Source organism: Alligator sinensis, unplaced genomic scaffold (assembly GCF_000455745.1).
Source record: "Alligator sinensis unplaced genomic scaffold, ASM45574v1 scaffold172_1, whole genome shotgun sequence".
In the NCBI taxonomy this organism is placed as follows: domain Eukaryota; kingdom Metazoa; phylum Chordata; order Crocodylia; family Alligatoridae; genus Alligator; species Alligator sinensis.
The window spans coordinates 1,003,771-1,014,323 of NW_005842168.1; positions in this window are offsets into that span (position 1 = coordinate 1,003,771).

Genomic DNA, 10,553 nt, shown 5'->3' on the forward strand with positions numbered 1-10,553 from the left:
GGAAATGGATGTGTTTAAATCAGCAGGTCCAGATGCTCTTCATCCAAGGGTACTGAGGGAATTGGCGGAGGTCATAGCAGGGCCCCTGGCATGACTGCATGAACGCTAATGGTACTCTGGCCAGGTCCCAAAGGACTGGAAAAGGGCCAATGTGGTTCCCATTTACAAGAGTGGAGAAAGGAGGATCCGGGTAACTATAGGCCAGTTAGTCTCACCTCAGTCCTTGGGAAGACTTTTGAGAAAATTATCAAGGGACACATCTGCAGGGCCCCAGCATGGGAGGTAATGCTCAGGAGCAACCAACACAGGTTCATAGTGGGCAGATCCTGCCTGACTAACCTTGTTTCCTTTTACGACCAGGTCACAAAGTCCTTGGATGTGGGCGTTGAGATGGATGCCATCTACCTGGACTTCAAGAAGGCCTTTGACACTGTTTCTAACCCCATGCTCATAAAAAAAGTGGGCAACTGCAGCATCGATGCCTACACAGTCAGATGGGTGGCAAATTGGCTCGATGGTCGCACCCAGAGAGTGATGGTGGATGGGTTGTTTTCGACCTGGAGGGATGTGGACAGTGGAGTGCCCCAGGGCTCAGACCTCGAGCCTGTGCTATTCAACATCTTTATCAGTGACTTGGAGGTGGACGTGGAAAGCACACTGTCTAAATTCGCTGATGACACAAAGATATGGGGAGAAGTGGGCACACTGGAGGGGAGGGACAGAATCCAACTAGATCTAGACAGGTTACAGAGGTGGGCACATGAGAATAGAAGGAATTCAACGCAGACAAGTGCAAGGTGCTGCATCTAGGGAGAAGGAACCTGCAACACACCTACAAGCTGGGGAACACCCTTCTTGTCAACTTGGTGGCTGAAAGGGATCTTGGAGTTATTGTTGACTCCAGGATGAACGTGAGCCACCAGTGCAAGGAAGTGGTCAGTAAGGCTAACCGCACCTTGTCGTGCATCTACAGATGCTTCACAAGCAGGTCCAGGGAGGTGATCCTTCCCCTAGATGTGGCATTGGTCAGGCCACAGTTGGAGTACTGAATCCAGTTCTGGGCACCACACTTCAAGAGGGATGTGGCTAATGTTGAGAGGGGCCAGAGTGTGCGGGCCGGGAGCGATACGGGGCCCTTTTTTTCGCGCCACGGGCTGTGGCCAGCAGCCCGGACACGCTGGGTCGGAGAAAGCAGGCAACACACTAGAATTAGGCACAGACTTTTAGTGGTTGATTCAAGATTGTTTACTTACACCGTAGATGGTCGCGGTGTAGGCTGGAAAGTTTCCCAGGTAAAGCTCCGCTTAAATCCCCGTTTGAGGACTCGGACAAAGCTCTCACTCTCACGGAGTTGTCGAGGCTCCGTGGATCCTTGTTTGCGCGCAGGGAAGGGATACGTCGAGGATTGCGCTCGGCAACGGGGAGAGGCGAGAGGCTGATCAGACCCCTGTTGCCTGCTTGATATTCACGCTGGGTTCAATAGGCTCCGCAGCGCTTAGAGATCTTCATGAGACGTGAAGTCTCCTCCTCCTGATGTTCGTGGAGTCCTCCAACTTGGGCGGAAACCACTCAAGCCCTGCGGCTAGCAAGCCAATCGCTAACCGCCACGTGGGAATAATTTAGAAACAACCAATAATGGGGCTCGAATTTAAATACAAATGGCGGGAACTCCTTGCAACGTGTATTTCTATGCTGCAAAGAAGAAATGCACCCTGCAAAGAAAGCTTCAAACGGCGGGAAAATAATTCAGTGGTGCCAAAGCACACACAAAAACAAAATCACACCTTTGGGTTGTGACACACCAAAGGGTTGAAATTGCCCTACACACCTCAGCTCTCAGGAGACGCATTGGACCCAAACTGAGACGTGGCTGCAGGAACCGTTCAGTGCAGTGGGTGACTATAATGATCATGTCCAACAATTAGTAACATATTTACTGATAACAATGATAGTGGTTATATTCTAAGATGCATAATAAATTAGTTTAAAAAATGGGGTGCTTCCCCATTCTGAAAGGTTTCGGGGGGATGGTGTGAGTCTAAAAAGACTGAGAAGCACTGGTGAAGCTGATAGCAAAGGGCACTCGTTATGATCCCAAGGCACAGGAGTTCGTCCTGCTTTTTGCACCCACTGCTGCTACTTTTCCCGAGGCCTTTAGTGGCCCTTCTCATGTGCAATGGGTAGATACTGCTGTAACTGGGGAGGCCCATGGGAGGTAAGTCCTACATGTGTGGAAAGTAGAAAACGCTGCCTGTGTATGCTCTGAAAAAAGTTAGAACTTAAGTGAATTTAATTTAACTTTCTGGAAAGCAAAGCTCATTCTCAACAGTGTAGCCTCAGCGGGTACAGAGAGCTGGTGCTGCTCACACAGGAAGGACCGAATGCTGTTTCCAGTTGATGCTTGCTGGACTACAGTTAAGCTGTAGATTCACCGCTCTGCTTTGCACTAGATGGTTGCTCCTTTGAGGCAGGGACAGTTCTTTGCTGAGTGTTTATACAACGCCTCGCACAAAAAGACTGTAATTTTCATATATTTTTAGAGTTCCTTTAGCAGGGCCCAAAACTGCTTCTCTCATATTAAATTTGTGAGTGTTGGCAGCACTGTCTGATACTGGTGTGTGTATGTACTGAGGAAGGTCTAGTCACAAGTTGGCAGGTGAGCTAAAACAGTGATTTAATCTTCTTTGAAAATTCTTATGATTTTGCACCAGTCTCATCTAAATGAGTGCTGTCTGATGTGGTTGTTGCACTTCTGAAGCTGGCAAGGCTGGTTTTGGTTAATCTTGGCTTTAGTTAGCCTTCGTCAAATTGATTGATGTTTATGACATGCATATCCTTGAACTCTTTGAGCACGCAAAAATAAACACCAGCAGAAACAACAGTCCACTGCTTTTAAGAGCGAAGCACAGTCCTCCACTTTTGAATTTCAGTCCCTGTCGCATTCAGTCTTCAAAGCAAGTGTGGAAATACAGTACTGTGTCCTGCTGTGCTACAGACCTTTGCTCACATACCCTGCCGCCATCAACACTGAAACAAACTCTTGGCGAGAAATAAGATCTTGCTCATCCCACCGATTTCTGGTTTTGGAGGCGTTCCTTTGCAACTTCTCCATTCACTGCTGGTGATGCAAAGAAGAACACAGAAGAACGTATGAACTGCCATAGTGGCTCAGACCAAGGGTTCATTCAGCTCAGTATCCTGTTTCTTCCTTTCACTCATCCGTGCCCATCTCTGGGCAGAGCACTGGTGATGCATAGTGGGCAGATGCGGGTGCACGTGCATCCCCTGAGCGTGGCAGTGTACCCCCTACGAAAAGGCAGGGGTGGTTTGTGATTGCTGCTGGCCAGCGCTGGGGCTGCTGGCAGCGTCTGTGGGGGGTCGCCAACCCCTGGGTGGCACTCGCCCCCCCCACTCCCACCGCGGCTGACAGCGCCACGGCTGCCTGTGGCAGCTCCGCACTTACCGCCACCACGCTCCCACCTCCGATGGCGCTGCCGCTGCCTGCTGGAGCTCGCCATGCCCCCTCAGCCAGGGGCACATGGCGTTCATGGGGCAGTTTCACTGGGTGGCATTCACAGGCTCCTTAGGTCCATTCAAGAGACGCTGGGCGCATCTACACATTCATTAATGCACGGCAGTTACTGGGGTGTAGGTTGTAGCCATGTTGGCCTAAGGACATAGGCTACAAGGTTCTTTGGGAAGAGCACGCACCACCTGCAGACGCTTCCTTAGCCTGACGAAGGCTTAAACCCAAAAGCTTGCTAAGAAAAATTTTTCCAACTATTTAAGTTGGTCTAATAAAAAACCAACTGCGGTTGATTGATGAGCCGGGGAGGCACGGTTGGGGGGGGAGGGGGGAGCATGCTCCCTGGCAGACCCAAAAGTGGACCGGAAATACTTCCAGTCCACTTCCAGGTTTGCTGCCGAGCACGTGGAGCCCCCCCAGGGGATGCATGCGCTCCATGCGCCCCAGCATTGCAGCAATCACGAGCTGCGCTGGTACCTCAAGGTAGGTAGGAAAAACATGTAAAGCTGTGTCTATGGCCGAATCGCTGATTCTCTGAATCAGCATCGAATCTTCAGATTCGAATTCAGCCAAATCGAATCGGGGACAGTGATCCGAATCAATGAATCGAATCACTGTCCCCGATTTGGGCTGAATCCGAATCGAATAAGGCCCGTTTCACATACCACTAGTAACTAGCACCAGTGCATGGCTTTTTTGTTTCACTTACTATGCAGTTGCCTAATAGCACTGCCCAGTAGTGTATTAGCACAGGTTTTGACCAGCACGCTACTCTGCAGTGTTATTTGCTTACTGCACAGTAAGGGTCTCATGTAGACGTGCCTGGTGTGTCCTGGCTGGTGTGCTCCACCTGGTGTTTCCCTGGGAACACTAGTCATTAACCTTGGACCTGCACTCCCATTCCTGGGGGAGAGGGCGCGGGGCATTTTTGTCACCAATATTCAGGCATTATGTACTTAGTGGTCTCCTTCTAACAACTGAGGAGGGCTTGTGCTTTCCTGGTGGGTCTAGGAGGTCCACCACACCTACAAAACTATAGGCCTAGGCAATGGACAGTAGGGGGTGTGGGGGCCGGGAGCGACCCGAGCCCTTTTCCGTGCTGCACGCGGGCTGTGGCCAGCAGCCCGGGCACGCTGGATCGGAGAGGGAGGGCGACGAGCTGGAATTAGGCACAAACGCTTAGCGGTAGATTTAAAGATTGTTTACTTACACAGAGATGGTTGTGGTGCATGCTGGAAAACTTGCTTGAGTTGCGGTTACAGACACAGACAACACGGACGGTCTCATGGAGGTTGCTAGGCTCCACGGAACAGAGCTCCGGATGCTCTGGGTGAACACGCCACCAAAGTCGAAATCGTAGATATGTCTTATAAAAGTCGCACTCGAAGACGGGAAGAGGTGGGCGATGGATCAGGTCGCCAAGCTCCTCTGAATCTCACACAGGGTCTCTATTACCCTGCCGTGTACCCAGAGTCCCCACGAGATGGATGTGGAGTCCTCTTCGGCTTGGGCGGGAACTGCTCAAGCCTCTTATACGGCTAACAGGCCAATCGTTAGCCGCCACATGGGAATAATTTAAAACTAGCCAATAGAGGGGAACGAATTTGCATACCGGTGGCGGGAACTCTTTTGCACCGTGCATTTCTCTTGCAACTCGAGCAATGCACTCTGCAAAAGAAGCTGCAGAAAGGTGGGAAACTCGTCCCTGCACCGGGGTTCTCCTCTGCAACAGGAAACTCTCCCGTGCAATGAAGTTGTAACTTGGCGGGGATAATTCTGGTGCCGAAGCACACACAAAATCATGCGTTTGGGTCATGACAGGGGGAAAATATATTGGTGTGCACAGTGTGGGATCTGGTGACTAGGAAATTAGTTTAAATTCAAGGAGTTCTTAGCCCTCTAGATTCCAGAGTAAATTATAGTGTTGTGAGAGGAACTTAATCAAGTGAGGACTGTTGATGTTGGAGGTCTTTCTCTAGCACCAGGCTGAGGCAGATGCTGTCTTTCTCCTCTCTGCTTTTCTAGCGCTGGCAATGAACAGAGCCTATGGGTTACTCAGCATAGCAGGAATCACAGGGGTCAAAAATTACCACCTCCCAATTTAGTTCAAGATTAGGGAAGAAAATCTTGCAAATGACACAAAGGAAAAATAAATGTACAAGTGGTTATCAAGCAGCTAATTTATTCATCAGACACATTAAAAACAAAGCAACTTGGCAGTGTTGGAGTGACGTTGTAGCCATGATGATCCAAGAAATAGGTGAGGGGCAAAGATTTTTTTGTAGGCTACGTCTTTTATTGCACCGTGCAGTTAGTCTAATAAAAGAGATCACCCACAAAAAGTCCTTGCTCCTGGCAGATAGTGAGTGTTTGAGTTCTTGGCACAGGTAGGACAAAGCACTTTGCAAGGTAAATCCTTGCAAGATTCTACTTTGCTGCTGTCTTCACTTGCAGGAAGGGAGAATTATAGCTAGAGATGACTGGGAAATAGGTTTTCCCATCCTGAAAGAGCTTTGCAAGTTCCCTGTTCCACACTGGAATTGCACCCAAGACACTTCAGTGCGGGAAGACCAGAGAGGAAGAAGTTTCTCCATCCCGAGAAAGACCGTGGGCTGGGCACTTCCCTGTGATGGATGAGACTGAGGTTCAAGTCCTTGCTCTGCCTGACTTAAACCATGTTTCCCATTGATTTAATAGATTTCTAGGGTCGGAAGGGACCTTGTAGATCATTGAGTCCGACCCCCCTGCCCTGGGCAGGCAAGAGCGCTGGGGTTAAGTACCTTCCAGGTAGATGCTTTGACCAGGGTGTTGGTTATCCTGAGTGTAATCCCTCTGTCTCACATGTGAGAGCTGCTCTACTTTGTATGAATAAATATTCATTAAAGTAAGGATTTGAACCCTAGCCCCAAATTTCATCAGTGCTATAACCGCTGAAATGGATAGAAGTCCCTGTAGCCCAGGGGCGGGCAATTATTTTGGGCAGAGGGCCACTGACTGAGTTTCGGCAAGCCATCGAGGGCCGCATGACAGGCAGCCCAGGGCAGATTAATATTAATTTTCTAAATTTTTTAGGGGCCCTGCGGGCTGGATAGAATGGCCTAGTGGGCCGCATCCAGCCCCCCGGGCCGCATTTTCCCCACCCCTGCTGTAGCCTAATGAAAATGTAATTATTTACACGAAGCTCCAGCATAAGTGGCTGAGTGTAGCATAGTCTGAGTCCATAGCTCTGGTCTGGGATATGGGAAGCCCCCCGCTTCTTTGAAGCGCAAGACACCCATGTTGGGGAAAGCAGTCATACTCTGGTAGAACCAGCAGGGCTGCAATTTAATAAAATCACTGCTTTGTCTTGTGTAAAGTGAGGGTTAATGGTGCTTACATAAAAACATTTTTCTAAAGGGTTCTAAAAAATTATCAAAAAATCTTTGCAGGGAGGAACAAGTCCAGTAATTGATGTGGGAATATTAATGCAATGCGTGTGTGTTATCAATTTAGAAAAGCAGAAGATTTATATTTCCTTAAGCTTCTAATCATTTATACATATGACCTCCATTTGTGCACCAGAAATGGCTCTTCCAGAATTCTAAAATTTACTTCAGATGTTTAGTTTGGGTATTTTGCTTTACCTAGTAGCTGCCAAGTTTGGGATTACTTAGCAGTAAAATTAGAAATGTGGATTTGAGTATGTACCAAAATCCTGACAGGTGTTAATGGAACTCATGTTGGATATTTTATTCTTTAAATAGTAAAATGTAAACCTGCATTTGTTTAGCTTTGCATTTCTGCCAGCTAGATCAGGTATCTTGGGTGACTAGAATCACTGTTTTCTGTCCATGTGCTTCATGGCAGTTTCCAATGTCTGTTCCCAGCTCGGGTTTTATTTCTCATTCTAACAGTCGTGTTCCACAGGGAATTCCTAACCGAATCCGTGGCTCTCAACCTAAGGAGATAGGAAAGGAAGGTCACTTTGCACTAAAGCCCAGGTTTTAAAGGTATCTAGGTGAATGAAGATATAAAAAGAAGTCTAGTGGGACTTTTTGCAGAAGCATGCAAGTGCCTAGAAAGCAATCTTGAACATAGAAACAAAAGCGGCCTAGACACTTAAAAAAGATTGACCCCAGACCTCTATGTGCACCTTTATCCACCTAGATACCTTTACATAGCTTCCTTCTCCATGACTGTTTCAGGCTGGACATAAGGAAGAACTTCTTTACTGTCCGAGCCCCCAAGGTTTGGAATAGACTGCCGCCGGAGGTGGTTCAAGCACCTACTTTGGACGCCTTCAGGAGACATTTGGATGCTTATCTTGCTGAGATCCTGTGATCCCTGCTGACTTCCTGCCCCTGGGGCAGGGGGCTGGACTCGATGATCCTCCGGGGTCCCTTCCAGCCCTAATGTCTATGAACTCTATGAAGGGCACAAGGTGGTAGAAGGAGGGAAGGGTTGCCACCAAGGCAAGATGCCCTCCCCATCCACTCCTGCTCTGAGGCTGCTGAGCTCAGGAACAAAGTGGTGAGGCTGCACAAGACGCCCCTCTTGAACAAGCTGGAAACCCCAGATCTTAAGTGTAGTGCCAGGGGCGTGCCAGGGTGTCCTCACTGCCTCACCGCTGGGCTTGATGTGCACAGAAGGAAGGTGGGTGAATGGGATTTCAGCGAGCACCCTATTTCTTAATACCCTACCTTAGGGGGTGTCTACACTGCAAGCGTGCTCAGGAGATGCATGTTGTATAGCTACAACCTCTTCTAAAATACGCTGTTGGCTAGTGAACTCCAGCAGGCTTAAATTGGTAAAATGTGTAGAAAATGAAGACAATACTTTTGTTTGTTCTCAGTAACTGCAAATAGGCGGAGCTCTTTTCTCCCCAGCACCACCTGGGGTGACGAGGAACAATGGTCATAAGCTGACGGAGAATAGGTTTAGGTTGGAGATCAGAAGGCAATATTTGACAGTTAGGGTGGCCAAAATCTGGAACCAACTTCCCAGGGAAGTGGTCCTCGCCCCTACCTTGGGCAAATTCAATAGCAGCTGGATGATCACCTGTCTGGTGTCTTGTGAACCCAGCATTCATTCCTGCCTGTGGCAGGGGGTCAGGCTAGATGATCTGTTCAGGTCCCTCCTGACCCTAGCTACTGTGAAACTATGAAACTGGGAAGGAACTTCTAAGCTAGCTTGATTTCGAGTAAGAGCTAGTGGCTCTCACCAAAACTCCACGCTAGTTTAGAAGAATTAGGACGTGGACAGACTAGACGGTGTAAACAGGTAGCATTGCTCAAACTGATAGGGGATGATCTCTGAAAGGATCAGAGGCGAAACCTCCCTGGTATAAGTTGCAATGATTTAGGAGTATGTCCATGTCCATCTTGAGGGTAGGTATTTGCTAAAAACAAGGTGGTGCTCCCTCCTACCTAGTGGTGAGGCCTATAGCATGTGGCTACCCCAGGATAGCTGCATGTCTATCTGTTTCTTGATCCCGGTATAATAGTCATTAGTGCACAAAAACAATGTCTGTATTTTCCTCTATCCCTGCCCTCGCTCTATTTTTTCCTGCCTTCGCATGCACTTTAGAAAGACTCATACCAAAGATAGATACCTTTTTTTTTATCTCCAAGCAAATCAAATAGAAATCTCAGTTGCATCAGGGCTTCAGCTACCTGAATGTCTTCTATCTCCTAGATGTGTTTAAAGAAAAAATGTCTCTCATGGTTCAACTGGCTTTTCAGCTGTGAATAGTTGGACAGAATGTGAAACCAAGATGTGTAACCGTCTAAGGCTTCGGCACGTGAGTGTAATTGGAGAGAGGAAAAGCCTTCAAAAGAAGGATGTTGAAGGAAGCTAGACCCAGAGGTGGTGGTTGCAGCCATGTGAATCTTACCAAAAGACGACTTTCCAGTACTCGCGTCTCTTCTGGGTTGCTCTTATGCCATAAGAAGTCCCCCCTTTGTATTTTAACTTCTGCTTGCTTGCTTAAACCTGCACCTCTATGTCTTGGCCTCCTTTCTGGAGTTATGACAGTTGTAGTGATGACAGAAGATGTTAATTGTTGGGCCAGTGGAGCAGCTGTCAATCGCTGCAACACATTGAGTATCCCTAACATGACTGATGTGGTCCCTTTGCCTCTTCAGTGGCGACAGCTAAATATATTACCTGGTACTTACTGAGCTAGAACATACAATTTTTAAAATGATAGCTAATACAGATACACATGTTATTTTTAAGGGATAACATTCAATAGCTCTTATGCTGTAGTTAGTCAGACGTAACTTCTAGATCAGACTTGAACATTTAGTCTCCTGAATTTCTGTGCTGTTGCGTCATTGGAATTATATCATAAATAGTTACTTGTTTGGCATGGTAAGATATACCCATAGATATCTGAAAAGTTTCACATTTATCTTTATTTGCAAAGGCATCTCCATAATAGAGGAAGGGAAGGTCATTTTATAATTTGCAACACAGTGCAATTAACAATGGAAAATGAATATCCCAAAAGAAAACAGAATGGATCCAAATGCAATAAAAATCTGGATCAAATAAAATAAGTTGGAACGGGCTCACTCAATAGATCTGGTTTGGATGCTGTCTTAGATGCTGGATATCTCAAAGAACTGCAGGTCTCATAAGATTGGTGTTGTTCAAGATGGTTCAGTATCAAACATGAATTACGGTCTCTCCTCGGTCTAGGCTGGATGTGATTGCCATCTCTTGGTCCACTCCTAAAATGTGCTGTGTAGCCTGAGGTGGACAGATAAGAGAAAGAGAATGAGTTGGGTTTTTCACGGTGAAGGGAAAATTACCTCTTCTTAGAGCTATTTATTACTTAAATTACAGTATTTGGATTGAAAAGTGACTGTCAGTCCCTAAACCCAGTGGTCACATCTTCATCCCGCGGAGCTGTTTCTTTGTAGTGTTATAAATCCCACTTTGTGATACACATTTGTGGGTGTTTTTCACAGCATCACACACAAAAACCTGCCAAGCAGTGAAGTTCATTGTGTGTCTAGCAAAAGTACATATTGGACACTTCCCT